At 39.9% G+C, this 24,145-nt stretch overlaps 1 protein-coding gene across 1 annotated transcript in view; it reads left to right on the plus strand.

Moving 5' to 3' along the window:
- C1QTNF2 (C1q and TNF related 2) overlaps window positions 1-24,145 on the plus strand; it is a 51,450-nt gene that overhangs the window by 6,871 nt on the left and 20,434 nt on the right. The gene's annotated exons all lie outside the window — the stretch shown is intronic.

Consider the following 24,145-nt stretch of genomic DNA (forward strand, 5'->3'; position numbering starts at 1 on the left):
TCATATGCATTGGTTTCTTTTTTTTTCCCCCAAGGGAGGTAGTTGCTTTTCTTATATTTTCATTATATAATTAAGGTCATTGATAAATTGCAAAAAGGAGTCATCAAGATAAAAATGTAATATTTATGACCAGCAGATGTCACTCTCTGCAGGATTAGCTGAGAGCAAATTTATTTGCAGCACAGATTTCGCCAGATAATATCTGATTTTGAATATCTCCAGTAAAGGTATTAGTAGCTCAAATTTTAAATGCCCCACCTGAACCTCTGTTGACTCAAAACTGGAAGAGAAAATTGGTGAAGCCAGTCACCACTACACTTGAAGAAACCATTGGGGAAAAAGAGGATATAGTTGGGTTTTTTTTCTATAAAACTGGCTTTCATGTGGATTTTTGACATATCAGCTGTTTTTCTAAGCCACCAAGAGCTATTTGAAGTGAGTGAATAGGTCTGCGTTTTCAGAATTTATCAAATGAGAATGAAAACCAAATAGATGGAGCAGCCTCTGAGGTGGCAGCTGTTACCATCGCGATTTACTTATGAGGAAAATGAGGTTCCTGAACTTGTCCAAGGTCACTTGAAGGGAGCAGTCATCCTCTGATTCATTCAACAAGTATTTATTGACCTACAGAGTACCAGGCAGCGGGCCAGGTGCTGAGGAGAGAATGCTGAGCATGAAGAGGGATGGACAGTAAATAAACAATAAATGCAAAGATACATTCACCTCAGCTGCTGCTGAACTCCCAGGCCCTGAGGGAGATGCAGAGCTGGGAGACCACTGGGCCTGGGCTTGATTTAGCCCTTGATTTGAAGGGATCCCTCATCCCCGATTGTGAAGCATTTCCAAGTGGAAGTTTGTAGGCCTGGGCTTCTGGTAGGAGATGTTTGGCCATCTTGGGAATCTGGAGAGCACTTCTGCAGTGTGTTCCTCACCCTGGGCTTGTCACTGTCCCAGTAGAAATGGTTTTTTTAATTGAACAGCTGACAGGACCCCTTTTGTTTTGCCATACTCCACCCTGATCAAGATGGTGGAATGAGACACTTCAGAAGCTTTGAACAACCAGCAAGAACTGGCAGAAATACCTCTCAAAGTCCCAGAAAACAGTTAAAGGACTGCAGTAACATGGAAAGCACCAAATTAAAAAAAAGAAAAAAGACTCTAAAAGTGGTAGGATCTTGTGGCACTCTGGCTGGTCCCTCCCTCATCCCTGATCTGCTCAGCACGCGAAGCCGGCCCATACTCCCAGTGTGGATCCCTGGTCTCGGTTCCAGAGGGAGCAGAGTAACCCTTGTGCACATACTGAGAACACATATGTCTGGCCCGGTCTGTCTGGTGGCACCTAAGGAACTCACCATCCCAGAATTTGCCCTGCATGTAGAAGGATGGAGACTTAAATTCCTCTCCATGGGCCTGCTCACAATGTGTCAGCTCACTTCCCCCAGAGCAAGTGATCCAAGAAAGAGAGAACCAGAGAGTGTGCCCAATATAGAAGTCACAGTCTTTCTAAAATCTACCTTGAAGCAGACATACCATCATTTCTGTTGATTGGAAAGAAGTCACTAAGTCCAGCCCACACTCGGGGAAAGGAATTAAGGTGCACTTCTAGGAAGGGAGGCATATCAAAGAATCTGTGGATGGACATCCTATTAAAACCATCCCAGCAATACTGGGTGTGTATGAAGATGCTTCAGAATTTATCCCTGCTGTGGGATTTACAGCAAGGGGGTTTTGCCCAAGCTGAAGTCACCCTCCAGAAGCCATTCCTTGATCTCCCTGAGAAATCTGAGCCTTACCTTACCTTGTGGTATAGAGTGGAGATTGCCCTCATGCAGTCATTCAGCAAATATTTATCAAATGACAGAAGTCAGGCACTATTCTAGGTACTGGGCATAGAGCAGTGAACAAAACATGCAATTTTTCCCTTTATGAACTGACACTTGAGTGGGAGGAGCAAGACAATAAATTAAAAAGATAACAAATAAAAGCAATGGTACTAAGGGCTATGAAAAAAATAAAGCATGATAAAGGAGGAGGGGGATAGGAGTTGTTGTTTTAGACACAATCACCAGGTTAGGTCCTGCTGTGGTGTATTAGAAGAAGGGTTCAGGGAGGTCCCCTTTGTTGAGGTGACATTTCAGTAGAGATATGAATGAAATGAGTAAGCCACATGGATGCTGGGAGAGGGCACAGCAAGGGCAACAGCTCTGAGGCGGGAGTGTTCTTCATGGTGTGTTCAAGGAACAGTGTGGCTGGAATGGAGTGAGCTAGAGAATGATTGATCGCAAATGAGATCAGAGAGGTATCCAGGATCCAGATCATAGAGGGCCATTGGAAGGTCCTTGTTAGTCTGCATCATGGTGCTCATTTGCAGGGTTTGAGCAGGGGCAAGATGTCACCTGACTTCCCCATGTTAATGGGTTCATTTTGGCTGCTAGATGTGAGTGGGGAGGAGAGTGAAGGCCAGGGAGGAAACAGGAGACCAGTTAGGAGGCTGCTGTAGTAATCCTGCTGAGAGATGATGCTGACTTGTTCTAAGGGGGGCTCAGTGGAGGTCAGGAAACATGGTCAGATTCAGATGTGGCTGCTGCCACATCCAGTTATGTCCAGGAGGTGGCGCTGCTGACTTTAGACTTTATTTTTTAAGTAAATCAGAAAAGGTTCAGGATTTAAGAACAAAGACATTAATCATAGCACAATTTAAAATAGAAAAAAGAAGAAGAAAAGGAAAAGAAAAAGGTAATTGGTCTAATATTCAGTAAAACAAATTATTTTGCATTCAAAATTTTTAAAAATATATTGTGTATATGGTAGAATAGTATATTGCCATTAAAAACATGTTTTAAAAGAACTCTTAATGACATGGGGAAGAGTTTACAATAAAATACTAAATGAAAGAAGCAGGGTCTAGCATGATACATGATATACAGTTTAAAAGGAAACATACCAAAAGCTTCAGGGTGATGATTTCTGGGTATTGAGATTATGTGTGGTTGCTATTTTCTCTTTTTTTCTCTCTATCACTCCTATTTTTCTAACTTTAAAAAATTTTCCACATAAACATGCATTATTTTTGCAATCAAAAAAAGTATAAAGATTAAAATTAGATTAAGAAGTAGATGTATACTTTAAAAGGATAAATTTTATATGTTAATTATATCATAGTAAAAACAAAAACAAATAGGCTTTGAATATTTATCATATAGAGGTTTTTTAAAACTTTTTTAATACTCATTTTTTTATTGTGGAATATAACATATATACATAGAAGTAATTACTTTCTAAGTGCAATTTAACAAGTAGTTAGAAAATTTCTAACTAGTTATGTTTACTTGACTGTTATGTTTACAGTTCTACAGCTTCAATTATTTCAAAAAGGTCATAACTTTCAAAGTACAATTTAACAAGTAGTTATATAGGAAATTTATGAGTTACAGTACCACAGTTTCAGTTATTTTCTTATTGTGAGATATAATATATATTAAAAAAGGTGATAACTTTCAAATCAATTTAACAAGTAGCTATAGAACAAATTTCAAAAACTGCTATGGGTTACAGTTCCACCATTTTAGTTCTTTCCTTCTAACTATTCCAATATCCCAGCAACTAAGAAAAAGAAAATTATATAGACATTCAGTATTCATAATCCTTTGTTAAATTCCATCTTGTCTGTTGCTACCCCTTTCTCTAGTTTAATAATTTTTCTGATCTTCAGGGATGTCTAGGAGTGCCCACCCTAACTTGTTCATGTTGAAAAGGATGTCAACATTATAGGAAAAGGGGACACATCTGGTTGATGTTCTTGAGGAGGCTATAGCCTCTGGGTTTGGGGACTTAACTGGCATAGGAGCTGTTCTAGTTTGCTAATGCTGCCAGAATGCAAAACAACAGAAATGGATTGGCTTTTATAACAGGGGATTTACTTGGTTCCAAAGTTACGGTCTGAAGGTCATAAAGTGTCCAAGGTAAGACATCAACAATTGGGTACCTTCATTGGAAAAACACCATTGACATCTGGAAAACCTCTGTTAGCTGGAAAGGCACGTGGTTGGTGTCTGTTTGCTTGCAGGTTGCACTTCAAAATGGCTTTCTCCCAGGACATTCCTCTCTAGACTGCAGTTCCTCAAAAATGTCTCTTTTAGCTGCTCATGGGGGCGTTTTCCTCTCTTGGATTCTCTGGAGCAAAAGTCTGCATTCAACGGCTGTATTCAAACCGTCTGTCATCTGCAGCTACTCTTCTCAGCTCCTGTGCATTCTTTAAAGTATCCCTCTTGGCTATAGCAAGCTCCCTCCTTCTGTCTGAGCTCATACAGTGCTCTAGTAAACTCATCAAGGCCCATGCTGTCTGGGTGGGGCCACACCTCCATGGAAATTATCCAATTAGAGTCATCACCTATAGTTTGGTGGGTCGCATCTCCATGGAAACACTCAAAGAATTACAATCTAATTAACAATTATATGTCTGCCCACACAAGATTACATCAAAGATAATGGCATTTTGGGGGACATAATACAGTGAAACCAGCTCAGGAGCTCTAGAGGATTTACATTTCTGAAGCATAAACTTGGTGAGGGAAACTTTTGTGGAGTCTCAGATAGGAATCCGGGTATTCTTTAGGGTTTTCGGGACTACTGTTGACTTGGGCTTACCATACTGTGGCCATTGGGCATATCTAGGTAAAGCTTGCATAGGAGTAGCCTCCAGGACAGCCTCTTGACTCTATTTGAAATCTCTTAGCCAGTGAAACCTTATTTTGTTGCCTTTCTTTTCCCCCTTTTTGTCAAAAAGCATTCTCAATCCCTCGATGCCAGCATCAGGCTCATTCCCAGAATCCATGTCCCATGTCACCAGGGAGACTTACTCACTTGGGGGGTCCTGTCCCATGTTGGGGGGAGGGTGATGAATTTATTTGCAGAGTTGGGCTTAGAGAGAGAAAATCCACTTCTGAGCAACAAAAGAAATTCTCTGAAGGTGACTCCTAGGCATAATTATAGGTGGGCTCAGCCTCCCCTTTACAGCCATAAGTTTCACCTGAGCAAGCCTCAAGATGGAGGCTTGACTTACAGAGTTGGGGGTTCCTAGGTTCACATAGCATATATTCTGTCCATGATAATGTATCCCTATCTCACATTATCATCACTTAGTTGTACAATCCTTTTCACTCCATTTTAAACAATTGTCATTCATACAGAGTTTTATCAGGACTAGATTATGTAAAAATATTGTAAGCTTTGCTTTAATACCTGCCAAGAATTTGGAAAACTCAAATCTGAAGATTTCATCAATCTACATTAATTGGAAAGGCAGTATAAGGTAATTGTCTAATTCAGTGTATTTTGCACTTTATCTTCTGAAAATGAGAGACTTGAAATTATTTTCCTTGTGTTTTACGGTTTTGCTCTAAATCTTATCCTAACACAGAAATGGATTCCAGTCAAGGCTCAACTACTTACTAGCCTTGTGAACACTGTAGCCCTCATGTAGGAATCAAGAGGTCTGGTAGACATAGCATCTTGTCCATTCACTCACTTATTTTAATAATAGCACTTTGACTTTTCCCTTGAGGAACTAACCTTCCCCATCCTGGCTACTTTTCCCCATACTTTTCCTGGGAAAGATGCTACATTTGCTAAACTAGCAGGACATGAGTCTGGAGCTTCCAATGGCCAACGATGCCACCTCATACAGAGAGGCTGCCAGAGAGTAAACCAATAGCAACAAAGCCAAGAAAAGGGAAGAGACGAATTCTTCATGATATTGCTTCAGCACCTAAGTGCAGCCATACATTTGTTCCTTTCAGTTACACAAGCTAACAAATTCTCTTTGCTTCAGTGTATTTGCTTCCTGTCACATGCAACTAAGAAGCCTGCCTTACGTACTTGATTTGCAATCACAGTTGTTAAGAATAAGTAATGGACATTAAATAGACTTTTCTCCAAAGAAGATATGCAAATGGCCAATAAAACACATGAAAAGATGCTCAACATCATTAGCCATTAAAAAATGCAAATAAAACCCCCAATGAGATACTGCTTCATACCCACAAGGATGTGTATTATTTTAAAAAATGGAAAATAAGCATTGGAGAGGATGCAGAGAAATTGGAATGCTAGTCCATTGTTGGTAGGGATGTAAAATGGTTCAGCCATTGTGGAAAGCAGTATATGGGTCTTCAAAAAGGTAAATATAGAGTTACCATATTATCTGCCAGTTCTACTTTTAGGTACTGTGTACCTAAAGAGAGTGAAAACAGAGTCACAAACAGATACTTGTACACCAATGTTCATAGCAGCATTATTCACAATAGCCAAAAGGTGGAAACAACCCAAGTGTCCATCAACAAATGAATGGCTAAATTAAATGTGGTACATACACACAATGGAATATTATTCAGTCGTAAGAACGAATAAAGTTGTGAGACATGCTGCAACTTGGAAGAACCTTAAAAACATTATGCTCGGTGAAATAAGTAAGGTACATAAGGACAAAAATTTAAGTCACTTATAAGAGATGAATAGAAATAGTAAATTCGCAGAGACAGAAAGCAGATTAGAGGCTACTAGGGAGAGTGGTGAAGGAAAAAGGAGAGTGGTTGCTCAAGTAATAGCAAAAAAAAAAAAGAAAGAAAAGAATGAGTGAAAGAAAGGGAAAAAAAAGCCAAACCATACGTGGGGTGGGAGTGGAGGTGGAGGTAGAGATTAGGAAAAAAAAAAGGGAGAATGCGCAGGAAGAGGCTCCATAAATAAGGAGACCAGATGGCTTTTCATTTGAGCCCCAAGCCTGCCAGGACACATCATACTTCGGAATGCATGTCTGGTCATTAACATGAGTACACAGGGACTGCAAATGTTCTGTAAGACTGGGTTGATTGTCTCATGATCCAGCAACACCAGCTTCACAGAGAGGGCAACAGGGTGCTCCCAAATACAAAGAATGCAAAGGCTAGAACAGGGATCCTGTAGACGCCACAGGGGCAAAATGAGGGAGAGACAAGTAAGGGAGAATTAATAAAAAAATTTTTTTAATATTTTAGAAGATTAGGTTGTCCTGATCATTTGCTTCTCTGTAAAATGTTGGCACAAAAATATCATATAATGACTCTATTGACACATTTTAGAAAATAAAAATCTATCTTTGAGAGAGGCTAGGCCTCCCTATGGTTGTGCCTAAGAGCCTCCTCCCGAATGCCTCTTTGTTGCTCAGATGTGGCCCTGTCTCTCTAGCTAAGCCAACTTGAAAGGTGAAATCACTGCCCTCCCCCCTACGTGGGATCAGACACCCAGGAGAGTGAATCTCCCTGGCAACGTGGAATATGACTCCCGGGGAGGAATGTAGACCTGGCATCGTGGGACGGAGAACATCTTCTTGACCAAAAGGGGGATGTGAAAGGAAATGAAATAAGCTTCAGTGGCAGAGAGAATCCAAAAGGAGCCAAGAGGTCACTCTGGTGGGCACTCTTATGCACACTTTAGACAACCCTTTTTAGGTTCTAAAGAATTGGGGTAGCTGGTGGTGGATACCTGAAACTATCAAACTACAACCCAGAACCCGTGAATCTCGAAGACAGTTGTATAAAAATGTAGCTTATGAGGGGTGACAATGGGATTGGGAAAGCCATAAGGACCACACTCCACTTTGTCTAGTTTATGGATGGATGAGTAGAAAAATAGGGGAAGGAAACAAACAGACAAAGGTACCCAGTGTTCTTTTTTACTTCAATTGCTCTTTTTCACTCTAATTATTATTCTTGTTATTTTTGTGTGTGTGCTAATGAAGGCGTCAGGGATTGATTTAGGTGATGAATGTACAACTATGTAATGGTACTGTAAACAATCGAAAGTACGATTTGTTTTGTTTGACTGCGTGGTATGTGAATATATCTCAATAAAATGAAGATTAAAAAAAAAAAATCTATCTTTGAAACTTCCTAAAATCCTGCTTTCAGAATTAAAGTTATGTTTGAGAACTTTAAAAAAGAACATTAATGGGAAAGTTCTGACTTTGTTAATTTTATTATGTGATTTTGAACAGCTCTTACCTGTCCTGGTCTCAGTTTTCTCCCCTGTAAGATGAAACAGTTGGAACAGGTCTCCCCTAGGGAGCCTTTTAATTTTTATTCCAGAGAGGCCATATTTTATTTGTTTAATTTTGGAATTGTGATGATGCTGACATCGGTATAAAGAACTTTTCCTAGATATAAAGAGAAAACTAGAATTGTTGTGGCAAGAGCTTGATTTCTGGACATCATAATTACTCTCTATCATTTCCTTCTACTAACAACAGCCCCAACCCATAAGTTGAGCAACTTTCATCCTTTCTTTGGTTTGTCTTTTTTATTCTGGACCTAATATTTATCCAATTTTTCAGGAGATGTTTATCCCCAATTTTTTATTTTGAAAGATTTCAACATATTAACAAGGTGGAAGAATAGTACAGTGAGCATCCATATGCCTATTTTCTAGATTCAAAAATTGTTACTATTTTGCCATCGCTATCTATATAAATGTATATGTATCTGTGTACCAGACAGAGGCCAGTCAGGACACAGAAACCATACCAGTTTTTTAACAGAATCTACTATAAATAATTTTTAACCAGGTATTGGAGAATGAAAAAGCAAAAGGGGATACTGAGGTATCAAAGAGATAGTAAATGCAGGAAGTAGCTACCGTCACTAGAACTGCAGGAACAAGGAAAGAAGTTGGGATTATTGCATGAGTCCTTTTGTAAGTGGGGCTCAGACTGAGGGGGGAGCCCTGCTTGACTGGTAATACTGTGGTAGGTGCTCAGAAGTCTGAAGAACAGATGCCAACCAGCCCTGTCTGAGAGGGCACATTGCAGAGGCAATACTGACAGGCATAGGATGCCCCTCCTCCAGATTTCCCCTCTCTCTTTTACACTCCTTATTTATGGACCTAATGGGATATTCCATGATAAAGAAATGTAGTTTGTGGGGTCCCAGCCAGAGTATAGAAGGTACCAAGAAGTGGGTTGAAAGCTGAAGTCCATAGCTTAATGATGAGCACATTCCACTCCATTGATTACTCAGCATCCATTCATATTCTCCTATATATATCTGGACTACTATATAATAAACACAGCTGTCAAGATGCAATTAGCCTTCATACAAATAAAGATGCACTTCCCGTTCACCAGAATGGGGGGTTGGGAGGACACAAAGTCTCAACAGTATTGTACCAATCTCTGAGAGATAATCACAGTATCCATCTCTGGGCCATGTTAATCACTTAATTTAGTTGCAGTCCCACTGATTATTCTGTTGCCTAAAGATTAAATTGTGAAATTAACCACCAACAATAATCTTTGTATAAAATATTAATAGCACACTCCTAAATAATCAGTGGGTCAAAGAAGAAATCACAAGGAAAATTAGAAAATCTTGGAGGTAAATGAAAATGCAAAACATACCAAAACTTACAAGATTTAGCAGAAGCAGTGCTCAGAGGGAATTTTTTAAACACTGTGAAATATATAAGCAGAAAAGTGATAAATTTCATAGTAAAGTTTAACAAATAGTCATAGAGAAAATTTCAAAGTATGGTATGGGTTACAGTTCCACAACTGAAGGTGTTTCCTTCTAGCTGTTCCAACATTAGAGACTAAAAAGAAAGATCTATCTAATGATTCAGTAGTCATAATCAATTGCTGAATCCTATCTCCTCTGTTATAACTCCTCTCTCTCATTTGACCATTCTCTCCAGCTTCAGGGATATTTGGGCAATGACCATTCTAACTTCACTGATAAGAGGTGTCAACATTATGGGATAGGGGGATGCAACTGGTTGATGTTCTTGGCAAGATTGCTACCTCTAGGTTTCTGGGCTTATCTGCCATAGGAACAAGCTGGATGCTTTAAATTCTGAAAAATAAACTTAGTGAGTGAAACTTTCTTATAGAGTCTCAGTTAGAGCCCTGGGTATTCTTTAGGGTTTTCAGGAATACTTGATGGTTGGGGCAATTTGCAGTATCTAGCTGGAGCTTGCATATTGGTAACCTCCAGAATAGCCTCTTGACTCTATTTCAAATCTCATAGCCACTGAAACTTTATTTTGTTTCATTTCTTTTCCCCCTTTTGGTAAAGAAGGCATTGCCAATCCCATGATGTCAGGGCCAGGCTCTTCCCTGGGGTTCATACCACAGAAGGATTTTTAATAGCTATATACATATACATTAAAAAAGAAGGAAAAATTTAAATCAATAACCCAACCTTCCACCTTAAGAAAATAGAAAAAGAAGAACAAACTAAACCCCAACAAAGCAAAAAGAAGGAAATAATAAAGGTTTGAACAGAAATAAATGAAATGGAGAACAGAAAACAGTAAATAAAATCAACAAAACCAAAAGTTGGTTCTTTGAGAAGATTAACAAAATTGACAAAATTTTAGCTAGACTGACCAAGGAAAAAAGAGAAGACTCAAATTACTAAAATCACCTACTAGTATAAGGGTAGACATATAGACCAATGGGATAGAGCTAGGAACCTAGAAATAAACCCATACATTTATGGTCAATTGATATATTACAAGTTTCCAAAGACATTGAGTGGGGAAAGAATAATCTTTTCAACAAATAATGCTGGTGCCACTGGATATTCACATGTAAAACAATGAAGTTGTACTCCTGCTCCACACCAAACACAAAAATTAACTCAAAATGAATCAAAGATTTAAATTTAAGAATTAAAACTATAAAACTCTTAGAAGAAACTATAAACCGTTGCATTAGGCAATGGTTTCTTAGATATGACACCTAAAGCACAAGCAACCAAAAAAAAAAAAAAAAAAAGATACACTGGACTTCCTCAAAATTAAAAACTTTTGTGCTTCAAAGGACAGTATCAAGAAAGTGAAAAGGAAACCACAAAAAGGAGAAAATATTTGCAAATCATATGTATAAGGGACTAGTATCTTGAATATATAATGAAACTTATAACAAGCTATTAAGAAACAAATAACCCAATTAAAAGTGGGCAGATGATCTGAGTAGATATTTCTCCAAAGAAAATATAAAATGGGCAATACACCCATAAAAATATGCTCAGTATCATTAGCCATAAGGGAAATGCAAATCAAAACCATGAAATGCCACTTCATACCCTCTAGGATAGCTATATACATGAAGACAGGCAACAAAAACTTTTGGCAAAGATGTGGAAAAATTGGAACCCTCATACATAGCTGACAGGAATTTAAAATGGTGTGAAAAACAGTTTGGCATTTCCTCAAAAAATTAAACATAGAGTTACTATTTACTCCAGCAATTATACTCCTTGGTATATATGCAAGAGAAATAAATACATGTTCATGCAAAAATCTGTACATAAAAGTTCATAGCAGCATTATTCATAATAGTAAAAAAGTAGAAACAACCTAAATGTCTATTAACAGATGAATGGATAAACAAGATGTAGTACATCCATGCAATGTAATATTATTTAACTATAACAAGAAATTAAGTATAGATACATACAACAACATGGATGAACTGCAGCCTGGATTTGCTACAGACCCTTTTTGTGTTCAGGTTTCCACTCAATCTTTTGGGTTACTTGGTAAATTGGTCAGAGTAGCACACAGAAGCAGTACAGGTTGCCTACAAAAACCAAAAAGCCCATCAAGCATTGTGCCTCTGTGGTAGTGGTAGGTGAGGCAAGGTGTAAGAACTTGTCTTTCATCTTGAACTGCCACTTGACCTCTGCTACTCTGGGATACCATCATCCCCATCTTCCCCACTAAAATCAGTGAATCCATCTCAGTGGCAGCATCTTCTACCATTTGTACCAGCCTTCATAGGAAAACCACCACAGAGATTTTCAGGGATACTGGTGCTCTCCTCATTAATTATTTTTCAATACCTTAGTAAAGGGAGTGTCCTCTGGGCCCTCTTGAAGGATATAGTAATGGGGACAGGGCAGGAGGTTTGAAGTTCACATGTGATAAATTTATCTTAACATTTCTATCTCCCTTAGTCTTTGGATTTCTTTCTCTACGTAAATGTAGATCACTGTAGAGTCCAAGTTTTCATCGGCCAAGTAAGTAATTTCTTACAGTCATTTCCAGCTGTACAATCTAACACATTAAATCCAGAATCTATGGTAAGTACACATGTATCAATCAACTCAGTCTGTTATATTCTGTTATATTCTGTCTTCTTGGTCTAACACTTTTAGAATCCATGCCCACACATATTTCCCATATATTCTTATATAAATTAGAAAAATCTTGCAATTATTTTGAAGTATTAGCTCTTTCCTCAAGGTCAGACTTTTTACTTGTTCCTCTGAAATATGCTGAGATCTTGAACCTAGTTATCAATCTAGTGGCAACATGGGTAGTTAGAGTAGGTCTTGGAAGATGAGCGTCTTCATGAAAGGCACTTGTCTCAGATGAGGTTATTACAGGGTCTTCAAGCAAGAAAAGGCTAATCTCAGATATGGAAGGTGACGGCAAGGAAGACTCAGAGTTATTTAGGGATTTAGATTCTCAGCTTCATTCAAGTCCACACAGATGTCCTCCTTCCAAGCCTGGGAGACACACTCTTTCCCAGCCTTTACCCTGATTTTCATATGAGAGATGCATGCTGTGAATTCAACTTACATTTAATTTTTCAACCTTCACAATTAAATATTGCCTTCATTTCAGCAAGATTGCTCTTGCAGTTACAAGAGATTTGAGATACTTTTAAGATTGCAAAAGAAACCCTTCGGTTCTCTGACTGGGACTTGAACTGGGATTTGAAAGACCTGAGATTGCCATTTTCTTTCTGTAAGCATCCCAGTGCACTCAGAATAAAGCATCCCACCCCACAGTCCTTTAGTCATCATTATTCCCAGCAGCCACATGGTTCCCAAGGCACCCACTTATTCTTTGTCACAATAACCTAGAACCAATAATTTGATTAATCAGCGCCACTCCATGCCATGGATTACTAGCATTCCTATTTTTATGTCAAGGAACTTAACATTGCATTCAAGTCTAAATATAAATTGCAACATCTCAGAAATTCCATCTTTGAGGGTTTGTTTCTTGGGCCTGAGTGCAGTTGGGACAGAGAGGGTTATCTGCCAGCTGGTACGGGTATGGCTGAAGAAGCTTAAACAGGATAGTTCTGGGATTGTGGAAAAATTGTACTTGAGCCAGCTGCTTCTACTGGAAATAACTGTTATTGCTAGAGTGAAGAACTGTTGATGGCTTGATGCTGACACGAACAAGAAGCAAACAGAAAGGAGCAAAGTTCCTTGCCACTCCTCTAGAACTCCAGTCTCCTTCTACTGCCACCTTTTGGCAAAGACTAACATAAGGCTGGTTGGTAAAGGAAATGGAGAAACAGGATTTGCAAAATTCCAGCCCCAGCATCACACAGCAGAGCATAGCAGGGTGAGTTTGAAGCTGAGGGACTACAGCTTAATAACCAAACAACTCTGTTTGTTTCTGAACCATTTTAAAATGAGTTCCCAATGTCATGTCTCTTCACCACTACATACTTAAAGCATGCATGTCCTAAAAATAAGGACATTATCCTGTACAACCCCAAAACCATTATCACATCTAAGATAATTAGCAATAATCCCATATTATCTAATAGTCCATATTCAGTCTTCCAGTGACCCCCAAAAAACTTTTATTGCTCACTTTGAACCAACTTTTATTCTTTCATGACACTAACATTTTGCAAAATGTTCCAAATTCTGAATTGACTGTTTCCTTGTATGTCATTTAACTATTTCTTCTATTCCATATACTTTCTGCTTATCAGAGGTTAGGTCTGAAGACTTGGTTAGATTCAGGTTAAAAACCGTAATGCATCATATTAGTAGGTATATAATATCATGTTGTTGTAGTCTTAGTCATGCTAAATTTGCTCACTTGGTTAACTGGGTGATCGCTAAATCTCTCCGTTATAAAGATATATTTTTTCTCTTTAACCTGTTTAAAGAGTTTGTTTTGTTTTTAATACATAATATATGCACATGGTAAACTGAAATAGGACAGTGAAAGCTATGCCTCCCATCCGTCTCCAAATTCCACAGTTCCCCTCCCCAGAGGTAACCATTGTTACCAGGTGATATATCCTTTAAGAGATGGTTACATAATTACATGGAACCTTGAATAGGGAGTAAGATCTGTTTGGTTTGTAAGGGTTAGTGTGAAGCGTCGATACATCCCAGAGTAATTTGGGCAGAGAATAAAAAAGTATTTGCAAAGCCCCCTTGAGGGCCTGGGGGAAAATGTGGAAACATTAAACTTCTCCACCCAGGGAATTCCTGATATTCTTGCAAGCACTGGGGGCTACCAGTGTAGAAGGCTGAGCCCTCGATCTTGGGGCTTGCCCTTACGAAGCTTTTCACTGCTAAGGAGAGGCTAAGCCTACTTATAATTGTGCCTAAGGGTCATCCCCAGGAAACTTCTTTTGTTGCTCAGATGTGGCCTCTTTCTCTAAGCCAACTTGGCAGGTGGACTTGCTGCCCTCCCCATTATGTGGGACATGACTCCCAGGGGTGTTAAGTCTCCCTGGCAGTGTGGGACATGACTCCTGGGGATGAGCCTGGACCGAGCATCATGGGATTGAGAAAACTTCTTGACCAAAAGGGGGAAGAGAAATGAAACATTAAAATAAAGTTTCAGTGGCTGAGAGATTTCAAATGGAGTCAAGAGGTCATTGTGGAGGTTATTCTTATGCATTATATAGATATGCCTTTTTAGTTTTTAGTGTATTAGAATAGCTAGAAGGAAATACCTGAAACTGTTGAACTACAATCCAGTAGCCTTGATTCTTGAAGACGACTGTATAATTATATAGCTTACATCGTGTGACTGTGTGATTGTGAAAACCTTATGGCTCATACTCCCTTTATTCAGTGTATGGACAGATAAGTAGAAAAGGGGGACAAAAATTAAGTGAATAATAGGGGGAAATGGGGGGATGGGATGTTTTGGATGTTCTTTTTACTTTTATTTTTATTTTTATTTTTGGAGTAATAAAAAGTTTCCGTATTAGTCAGGGTTCTCTAGAGAAACAGAACCAACAGGAGAGATCTGTAAATATGAGATTTATAAAAGTGTCTCACATAACTATGGAGGTGCACTTGTCTAAATTCTGTAGGGTGGAAGGCATGAGTCCAAATTCCGTAGGGCAGGCCTCGAGCTGGCAACTCCAGTGAAAGTCTTCAATGAACTCCACAGGAGAGGCTGACTGGCTAAAGAAAAAATGAAAGTTCTCTCTTCTCCCTTAAAAGTCTTCAACTAATTGGATTAAACCCAACTGATTGGATTTTCTCATTGAGGAAGACACTCCCTTAGTTGACTGTAGTTGTAATCAGCCACAGATGCAATCAAATGACTGATGATTTAATAACCAGCCACAAATGAACTTGCAGTAACAGTTATGCCAGTGCTTGCTTGACAGCTAACTGGGCACCATCACCTGGCCAAGTTGACACATGAACCTAACCATCACAATTTCAAAAACTTATTGTGTTAAAGAATGCACAACTATATGATAATACTGTGAACAACTGATTGTACAGTTTGCATGATTGTATGGTATGTGAATATATCTCAATAAAATTGCATAAAAAATATGGTTACATATAAACAAGTATATATGTATGTGTGTATAAACTTTTTTACACTAGTAGTAATACACTAGACACACTTTTGTACACCTTAAGGTTTTTAATTTTCTATTGCATCCATCATAAATTAGGTGAGTGGGACACGTAGAGTTAAGTGTCTTATGAGTCTTTTTAAAAGAAATCTTTTGAAATTAAGATTTAGAGAAATTAGTCTCCTTCCACTTTACAGCAGTTACAAATAAAAAATTTCCTTCCATACAGTTTCATAATGTCTCATTTCCTCAATCTGGATTTTTTACTTTTCTTCACAGCCAAAAGGCAGAGATGGGCCCTTTATTTCTCATATTCCCTTCCAAAATTATGCTGGCAAAACATGGCAAAGCCTCAGTTTCTAGACTCATTCCCGGGCTGCTTTTTCAAAGGACAAGCTTGATTACACAAAGCAGAAGCCCCCAGACTTCTAGGAGAGCATTTCCCTCAAATCAAATGTCTGTTCATTTCTGATCTACACACTGAATTGAGAAATTCCCTCAAGAGCTGTTTGTATCAGATTCCAAAATGAAGTCTTTCCAGCTGAGGCCCTTCAGGTTCATCTGGAAACCAGTTGGTCCTTTTCTAGGACATTTCCTGTTGAATATAAGGGTGTCTGTTTTGGTCTGACTTCATTTGCACTGGAACTCCCGCTGACTCAGGTCTTTAACTCTCCTGAACCTCAGGCCAGAAGAGCCTCTCAGACCTCACTGGTTCTTTTCCTTCCCATGAAAACTACTCTTACTTGTTGACACCCTCTGCCCTGCTAAATGTGGTCTAGGAGAAGGAACTAAGATCTGAGATCGCATCCCAACTCTACCCCTCACTCTCCCTGTGTAACCCTGAGAAGACAGCCTGCCTCTGTGCCTCAGTTCCTTTGACTGTGTAATGGGGAAAACTCTTGTTCCCAAATTTGCAAGGTGGAACAAACTGTTATTTTAAAATGTTTCTGAAAAAGAAAGTATATAATTCTACATAGTTTACTATTATTAACTCTAAATTCTGCCACATTGCCAGCTCCAGCTCATCTATAAGAGCAAAAAACAAGAATTTCCAAGAATTGCAACACAGTATGCAGTTTATTTTTCATTCTGTTGGGAGAGGAAAGCAAGAGTGTTGAATAAGTAATACATTCCCATGGTTTTAAAAATCAAATAGTTACAAAAGACATACAGTGAAAATAAGTCTCCCTCAGCACTGTTTTCCAGTTTGCCTCTCCAGAAACAACTTCTTGTGGTACAAGTTTTTCTTTAACCTTCTAGAGATGGATTATGCCCATATAAGCATGTGTGTTTGTGTGTGTTTTTCTCACCTCCTTTTTTTTAAACTTGAATGGTACCAAACTATACACACCATACTGCTCATTATTTTTCCTACTTAGCAATATATCTTGAAGATAATTCCACAATATTACATGGAGTTCCAACTTTATGTATGTATGCATGTATAATTATTTAATCAGTCCCCCACTGATGGACATAATCCAGTCTTTTTAAAAATTCAAACAAGGTTGCAATGAATATCCTTATGCATACTTCCAGGATAAGTCCCTGGAAGTAGAAGTTATGTTAAAAAAATACAGTATATATTTTTAATTTTTATATATATTGCCAAATTTCCAGCTCATTAAACTCCCCTTGAAGTTGAATTGCCATCTTGTTTCATTCTAAGTGAAATAATACATAGAGAGGCCAACACTCACTCCAACATTGTGATCTTTTAACCTGGGGCCAGTTTGATCCTTTAACCTCAAATGACACTGCACCAGTGAGTAGAGTTCCCCAGCCTTGCTGGCTTAAAAGTCTGTGGATTGGCAATTAGTCCTCGCTGTGGACAGCTGTCTCTCCAGGGCTGCCACATCAGTGAGACGACATCTGGAATGACCTCATTCTGGAGAATACCATATCATCAAAGCCCCTTGTTGAAAGTAAGCATCTGACAACTTGGGTCTTGGCTATGAGCTGTTTGGAATGATTCGACAGTTGTTTTTAAACATTGTTTTGCAGCAAAGCTGGAAAGGAGAAATGGTTGAAAATAGACAAAGAGGAGGGCAAGAAGAGCCTACATTTTAAAAACATATGTAAGTCAAAAGATTTGGACCTTTTCTTTGTCTTGGCTCCACAACTGTCATGCCACACTTTGTTCTCATGTGTGAAATGAGAACCTGAGACAAAACTGTTTCTTAGGATCTTTCCTTCTTGAGATTCTTAAGATTCAGATGCAATATAGGCCAGAGGGTACTTGTCCTCCTAATTTTACCATTTCAAAAAGCAAGAGATGTCATAAATCAGTAAGTGATTAATATCCAAATGAGTGTTACAGAAGAAAAGGGATTTAGACAGTGGTGTGATGGGAAACAGGCTGGGGGTGAAGGGGGTGGAGAAGAGCCCTGATTTGTAGTGTTTTCTAATATTCATGGTGCAGTTATTCCCACTGTGATGATTTTAAGCTCCCAGAATGATTTTCTGAACTCAGAGTTGGAAAGAGATGCGCTGAATCAGCTGCTGGCTCCAGCAAACCACTAGTTAGGAATTCAAACAAAGCATTTTATTCAGACTAGTGTGTGTTGAGAGGTCCTCATGAAAAAGGAGAGATTTGAACTAGGTAGTGAAGGATACTGCCTTAAAATTCTATGGCATCTGACAAAAACAAACTAGCTTTGGAAACAGAGAGAATACAAGGATATGAATGTTTTGGTGCAAGTATCTGAATAAAGGGCTCTAATAATGTGCCAGTTTGAATGTATTATGTCCCCCCAAACGCCATTATCTTTGATGTGGTCTTGTGTGGGCAGACCTGTCAGTGTTAACTGGATTGTGGTTCTTTGAGTGTTTCCATGGAGATGTGCCCCACCCAACTGTGGGTGATGACTCTGATTGGATGATTTCCATGGACGTATTGGCCCACCCATTCAGGGTGGGCCTGAATTAAATTACTGGAGCACTATATAAGATCAGACAGAAGGAGTGAGCTAGCTACAGCCAAGAGGGACACTGAAGAAAGCACAGGAGCTGCAGATGAGAGACAGTTGGAAGACAGCTGTTGAAAGCAGACTTTTGCTCTGGAGAAGCTAAGAGAGGACAAACGCCCCAAGAGCAACTGAGAGTGACAGTTTGGAGAGAAGCTGAAGCCTAGAGAGGGACATCCTAGGAGAAAGCCATTTTGAAACCAGAACTTTGGAGCAGATGCCAGCCACGTGCCTTCCCAGCTAACAGAGGTTCTCCGGACACCATTGGCCATCCTCCAGTGAAGGTACCCGATTGCTCATGTGATACCTTGTACACTTTATGGCCTTAAGACTGTAACTGTGTAACCAAATAAACCCCCTTTTATAAAAGCCAGTCCATCTCTGGTGTTTTGCGTTCCAGCAGCATTAGCAAACTGAAACAAATAATGTTGTCATGGTCCTCTCCACCTTTTAGTTCTGCTTGAATCTGCTTTTATCTGTATATTGGTGTCACTGTCTCCTGCCATAGGTAGGCTCTCTCCATGTGGCAGGTAATAGTGCTAGTGGCAACCCAGGACTCTATCATTATAATTAACAATTCAGAAGGAAAGCAGTTCCCCACCATGGAGATCACGTGGAAAGCCTCTGATTGGCTCTGTATGGGTCACATGCCTACCAGTCACATTTTGGCTAATAACAGAAAGGAATGGATACCTGGTCCACAGGCTTCTGCAGCTAGAGGGCAGACAGAGCACTAGGATGGGCTACTCTTTTCTCTATCACTCTGTTCTGGTTTGCTAATGCTGCCCTTTTGCAAAACACCAGAAATGGATTGGCTTTTATAAAGGGGGTTTATTTGGTTACACAGTTACAGTCTTAAGGCCATGAAGTGTCCAAGGTAAGGCATCAACAGGGTACCTTCCCTGAAGGATGGCCATTGGCATCCAGAAAACCTCTGTTAGCTCGGAAGGCACGTGGCTGGCGTCTGCTTGCTCCCAGGTTGCATTTCAAGATGGCATTCTCCAAAATGTTGCTCTTGGGGTATTTTGTCCTCTCTTAGCTGCAGCTGCTCTTCAAAATGTCACTCTCAGTTGCTCTTGGGGCATTTGTCCTCTCTTAGTTTCTCCAGAGCAAAACTCTGCTTTCAACAGCTGTCTTCAAACTGTCTCATCTACAGCAAGCATCTGGGCCTGTGTGGTTCTTTTTAAAGTACTCCAGTGATCCAATTAAGACCCACCCTGAATGGGTGGGGCAACACCTCCATGGAAATAATCCAATGAAATTCTTGCCCATAGTTGATTGAGTCACATCTCCATGCAAACACTGAACCAGAAGTTTCCAACCTAAACACCAATACGTCTGCCCCTACAAGATTGGAAGAACATGGAGTTTTGCAGGACCTAATACATCCAAACTGGCACACACCCAAAACACATGAGATCATGCGAACAGAGTTCCTCCAATGGAAGGAGGAATGCTGAGCAGATAAAAGCCATGACTTTCTAGTATATATATGGGTAAAGCTTTGTGGAGAAGCAGAATTGCAGATACAGAGGGAATGGCATAAGTGGAGGTACAGAAACATAAAAAATAAAGTACATTAAGGAGCCAGCAAGAAAACCACATGGCTACAGCAGGGCTACTCTTAGGGCAGTGGTTCTTAATGAAGGGTGATTTTGCTCCCCTGGGGACATATGACAATGTCTGGAGGCATTTCTGGTTGTCAAACTGGGAGAAGAGAGGCTGCTGCTAGCATCTAGCGGGTAGAGGCTAGAGATGATGTTAAACCCCAACACAAAGAATTATCCATCACTAAATGTCAGGAGTGCTGAGGCTGAGAAACCCTGCCAATGAGGAAGAATAGGAGACATGGCTGGAAAGAGATCAAATCAGAGGGCTTTAAGTTAGTGAGGTATATAAAGGCCAAGGAGTTTGTGTTTTATCCTATAAATATTACATAGGGGAGCACGAGAAAGGTTTAGAATGGCTAACCGGATTCTTACACACTCTACTCCTTTCCTACTCTATGCATGGCTAAGCCCTTTTTTTAATGGTTTGGGACTCAGCTTAAATGTTCCCCATTCAATGGTACCAAGCAAGGGCTCGCTGCCTGACATGCACAGAGGACAATACTATAACATCGGAATTTTGAGAAAAGAGTTTTATTGTGAGGTTGACTGGCAAGGAGACAAGAGGCAAGGCTCAAATCTATCTTCCTGATCTGAGAGTTAAGGGAGATTTTATGGGAATGGGAGGTGAGACGTGAGGACAGAAGTGGAGAGATTTGACTTTGAATAGTCCAATTGGTTAATTATAGAGTTGTCCATACATGGTAGAGTGGATTTTAGGCCAGATCTTCCTTATTGAAGGAAGGCTTACTGAAGCATTTGATTTGTTTCCATTGTCTCCCTGTCCTCATAATCCTGGTTCTGAGGGCAGTAACCTTTGTTCCTGGTGTCTCAAAGGTCATCTAACGAACCAGAGTCAGTATTTTCTGTGCATCCTCAGGTAAACAAACTCAGAAGGAAAGGTTACAGGAACAGAGGACAAGACCCCCAAACTGGCCTGCCCATGGTTTCATTAAGAGGTCTTCCTAGACCTCCTATATAAAGTAAGTTTTCCCACATACTCCACAACATAATTCTCTCCCATTTGTTCCCTCTTATTTTCCTTCATAACTCTTACCACAATTTTGAATTATATGATTGAGTGCTAGTTTAACATCTCTTCATGAAGATGGGGACTGTGTTTATTCACCACTGTGACCCCAACATCAAACAAGGTGCCTTATGCATGGTAGCTCATATTTAATCAAATGATTTACTTGTTTGAAGGTTGACTGCAGGATCGAAGTAGGGGGTAGGAGATGGACAGAATGAGGAAAGAAAGACAATGCTAGAAAAGGATGTATTCCCAACCTGTTGTGATCCACATTCATGGTTTTTCTCTCTGTCACAGCATCTCTCTGTACTTTGTAACATGACTATCAATCAGCATTCAAGGGAAGATTCCAAAACACTTCTAGTATTTTAAACAGACATGGATTTAATAAAGGGAATTAAGTGCATGCAGAAACATTACAGAGCAAATACTCCCAGAAAAATATCCAATACTACCCTCCAAAGGAATGTCTACTTCTGCCACAACCAGGAAGCCACTGGCCCAGTTTCTGGCTGCAAGAACACACCATCTTAGGTGTAATTTGAGGAACAGGAAGCTACTGCCAAAATTCCAGAGCCATACTGCACGTTCTAGGCCAGCAGTTGCAAAATGGATTCCTTCCAGCCTGCTGCCTCCTCCCTGCCTAGCTTAATTCTAAATTCAAGTCTTACATAAGCACACACAACTTGCAAAACCTAAATTTCAATGGAAATCCCAGTGGCAAGGAGCCTTGAAATGAGTTTTTAGATTTCCAACCTCTGTGGTATAGGAAGGCACTCACTCTCAAGAGAGGTTGTGAACAGTTGTGGAACAACTACCACATCTGGCACTTTACTGCCCCTACTGGAATGGAAACTCTCTGTGGCCCTTACATTTTGCCTGTTAGAGTAATTTGTGTTCATTCATTCTCTCTTTTGGACCAGAAGTTCATTTCCTTGTTCCAATACTCAAAATAGGTAATAAATGTTTGTAGACTGATAAAAGACAGACGTTCTGAACCCTATTCTAGCTTCAGTAACTCCTGCAGGTCCTAGAACAGTCCTTTAATGAGTATTGTGAATTGCCTGCTACACTGCAAGGACCCAAAGAACAAGGACTATCTCTGCTAGACTTAGAAGAGTGGACGTTCCAGGTCTCCTCCAAGGGACAGAAAAGCATCTATCCCCATTCATTCATTCAGTAAACTTTAAAGGCTTACCGCGTGCCAAGTGTGGCATCACTGCCTTTTCCTATACATTCTGTTAACCATTTCCTCACCAACAAGAGCATGCCAATCTGGCCGTGTGTAGTTTCAACATCTGTCACAGCAGAGTCATGTGGGTAACACCCAGAGATTCCTGCTCTACCCTAGGATCTCCTGGGCACTTTAGATTTTTTTTTTTTGTGCGTGTGGTATTTTATTTTATTTTATTTTTGGGCCCTTTAGATTTTGAATGACCCACAGGCATTCTAAGCAGGGTTTCCTCACCCTTCTCATTCCTGACTCATTAAGGAACAGACCAGGATACCCCAGATGGAGCAGTGGAGGGATGTTCTTTTTCCAGCCACCTATGTTTCAACATCTTAAACTCCATTTCACTTGTCATCTTTCATTTCATATTAAGAGCTCATACTTCCTCTACACCCAGACAAGTCTCAGTCATCCCTCAGGGCTCACACAAAATATCACTTCCCCAGGCCTTCTCCAGACCACCCAGTTTTAAATAGTCACTTTTTTCCTCTGCTGTGACATCCATTGCACCTGTAACCACTTCTGTCATCCCCACTTGTCTCTAAGTTCCATGTGGGCAGGCATCAAGCCTGTTTGGGTTACCTCTATATCCCCAGCACCTACCACAGGATTACATATGATAGATGCTTAGTAAATATCTGTTGAATGAATGTTTGTTGAGCTCTTTCATCCTCAAATATTTAGGTAATATCAGTAATAACTGTCTACATAATATGATGGTTTACCAAACATCTTTATGGGTGAGTGTCTCAACTTTGGAGAAAAGATAGTATAGGTAATATAACTACTATTTTCCCCACTTTTCAGAAAAGGAAAGGTTAATTTACTTGTCTAAGGTGGTGGAACCAGCATTAGAATTCAAATGCAAACCCACATTTGAATTTTGACTACAAACCTTGCCTCGCATACCAGCTGTTAACCAAATGCTCTGGCACCCAAGCAAAATGCTAATAGCTAGTGGCAGAGAGCAGTGGAAGGAACAGAGAGAAGCAAATGTCAGGCCTCTGATGATTTTTCTTTCCTTTGGCATCTGCTCGCTATCTAACCAGGATCACTCTGCCTGTTCTAGTTAGGGCTCTTGAGCAGGGCACACATCTCTGAATGACTTGAGGCCTGGCCAGAGAGCAAGTGAGGCCAGGGAAGCCTCTCCTTCTGGGTAGAGGGAGATCAGGGCTGGGACCAGGGGGACCTGACACACCATTATGTGCGTGCACACTCACATCCCTACAAAATCCACACCAAGGCACACATGCATACAACACACAAAGAATGAACCACTGCACACTTAAACATGCATAAACACTGGTGCACAATGCATAAACACTGGTACACACAGACTTCATGTGTATACACATTAATAAGTGGTTATGCACATTCATAGACATTAAAACATACACCCAACTCAGAGATACCCAACCACTATGGTGTACATCCAGTGACTGATGTGCACTCCAGTTATACACCAAGCTGCTAACTTGCACATGTGCATTTATGTGTGCATACACAAACCCTGATAATGTTTGGACACATGCATTTTATGCTCACACACACATACAACTAAAAACATACCCAACGATTAATCACTCTCACACAGGGAAACATACTATTATGCCCAAGAGCCCTCTCAGATCCACAGATAAGTGCTCACATGTGCGCAGACGCACAGATGTCTCTTCAGACACA

This window comes from Choloepus didactylus, chromosome 11 (genome assembly GCF_015220235.1).
Source record: "Choloepus didactylus isolate mChoDid1 chromosome 11, mChoDid1.pri, whole genome shotgun sequence".
Lineage (NCBI taxonomy): Eukaryota > Metazoa > Chordata > Mammalia > Pilosa > Megalonychidae > Choloepus > Choloepus didactylus.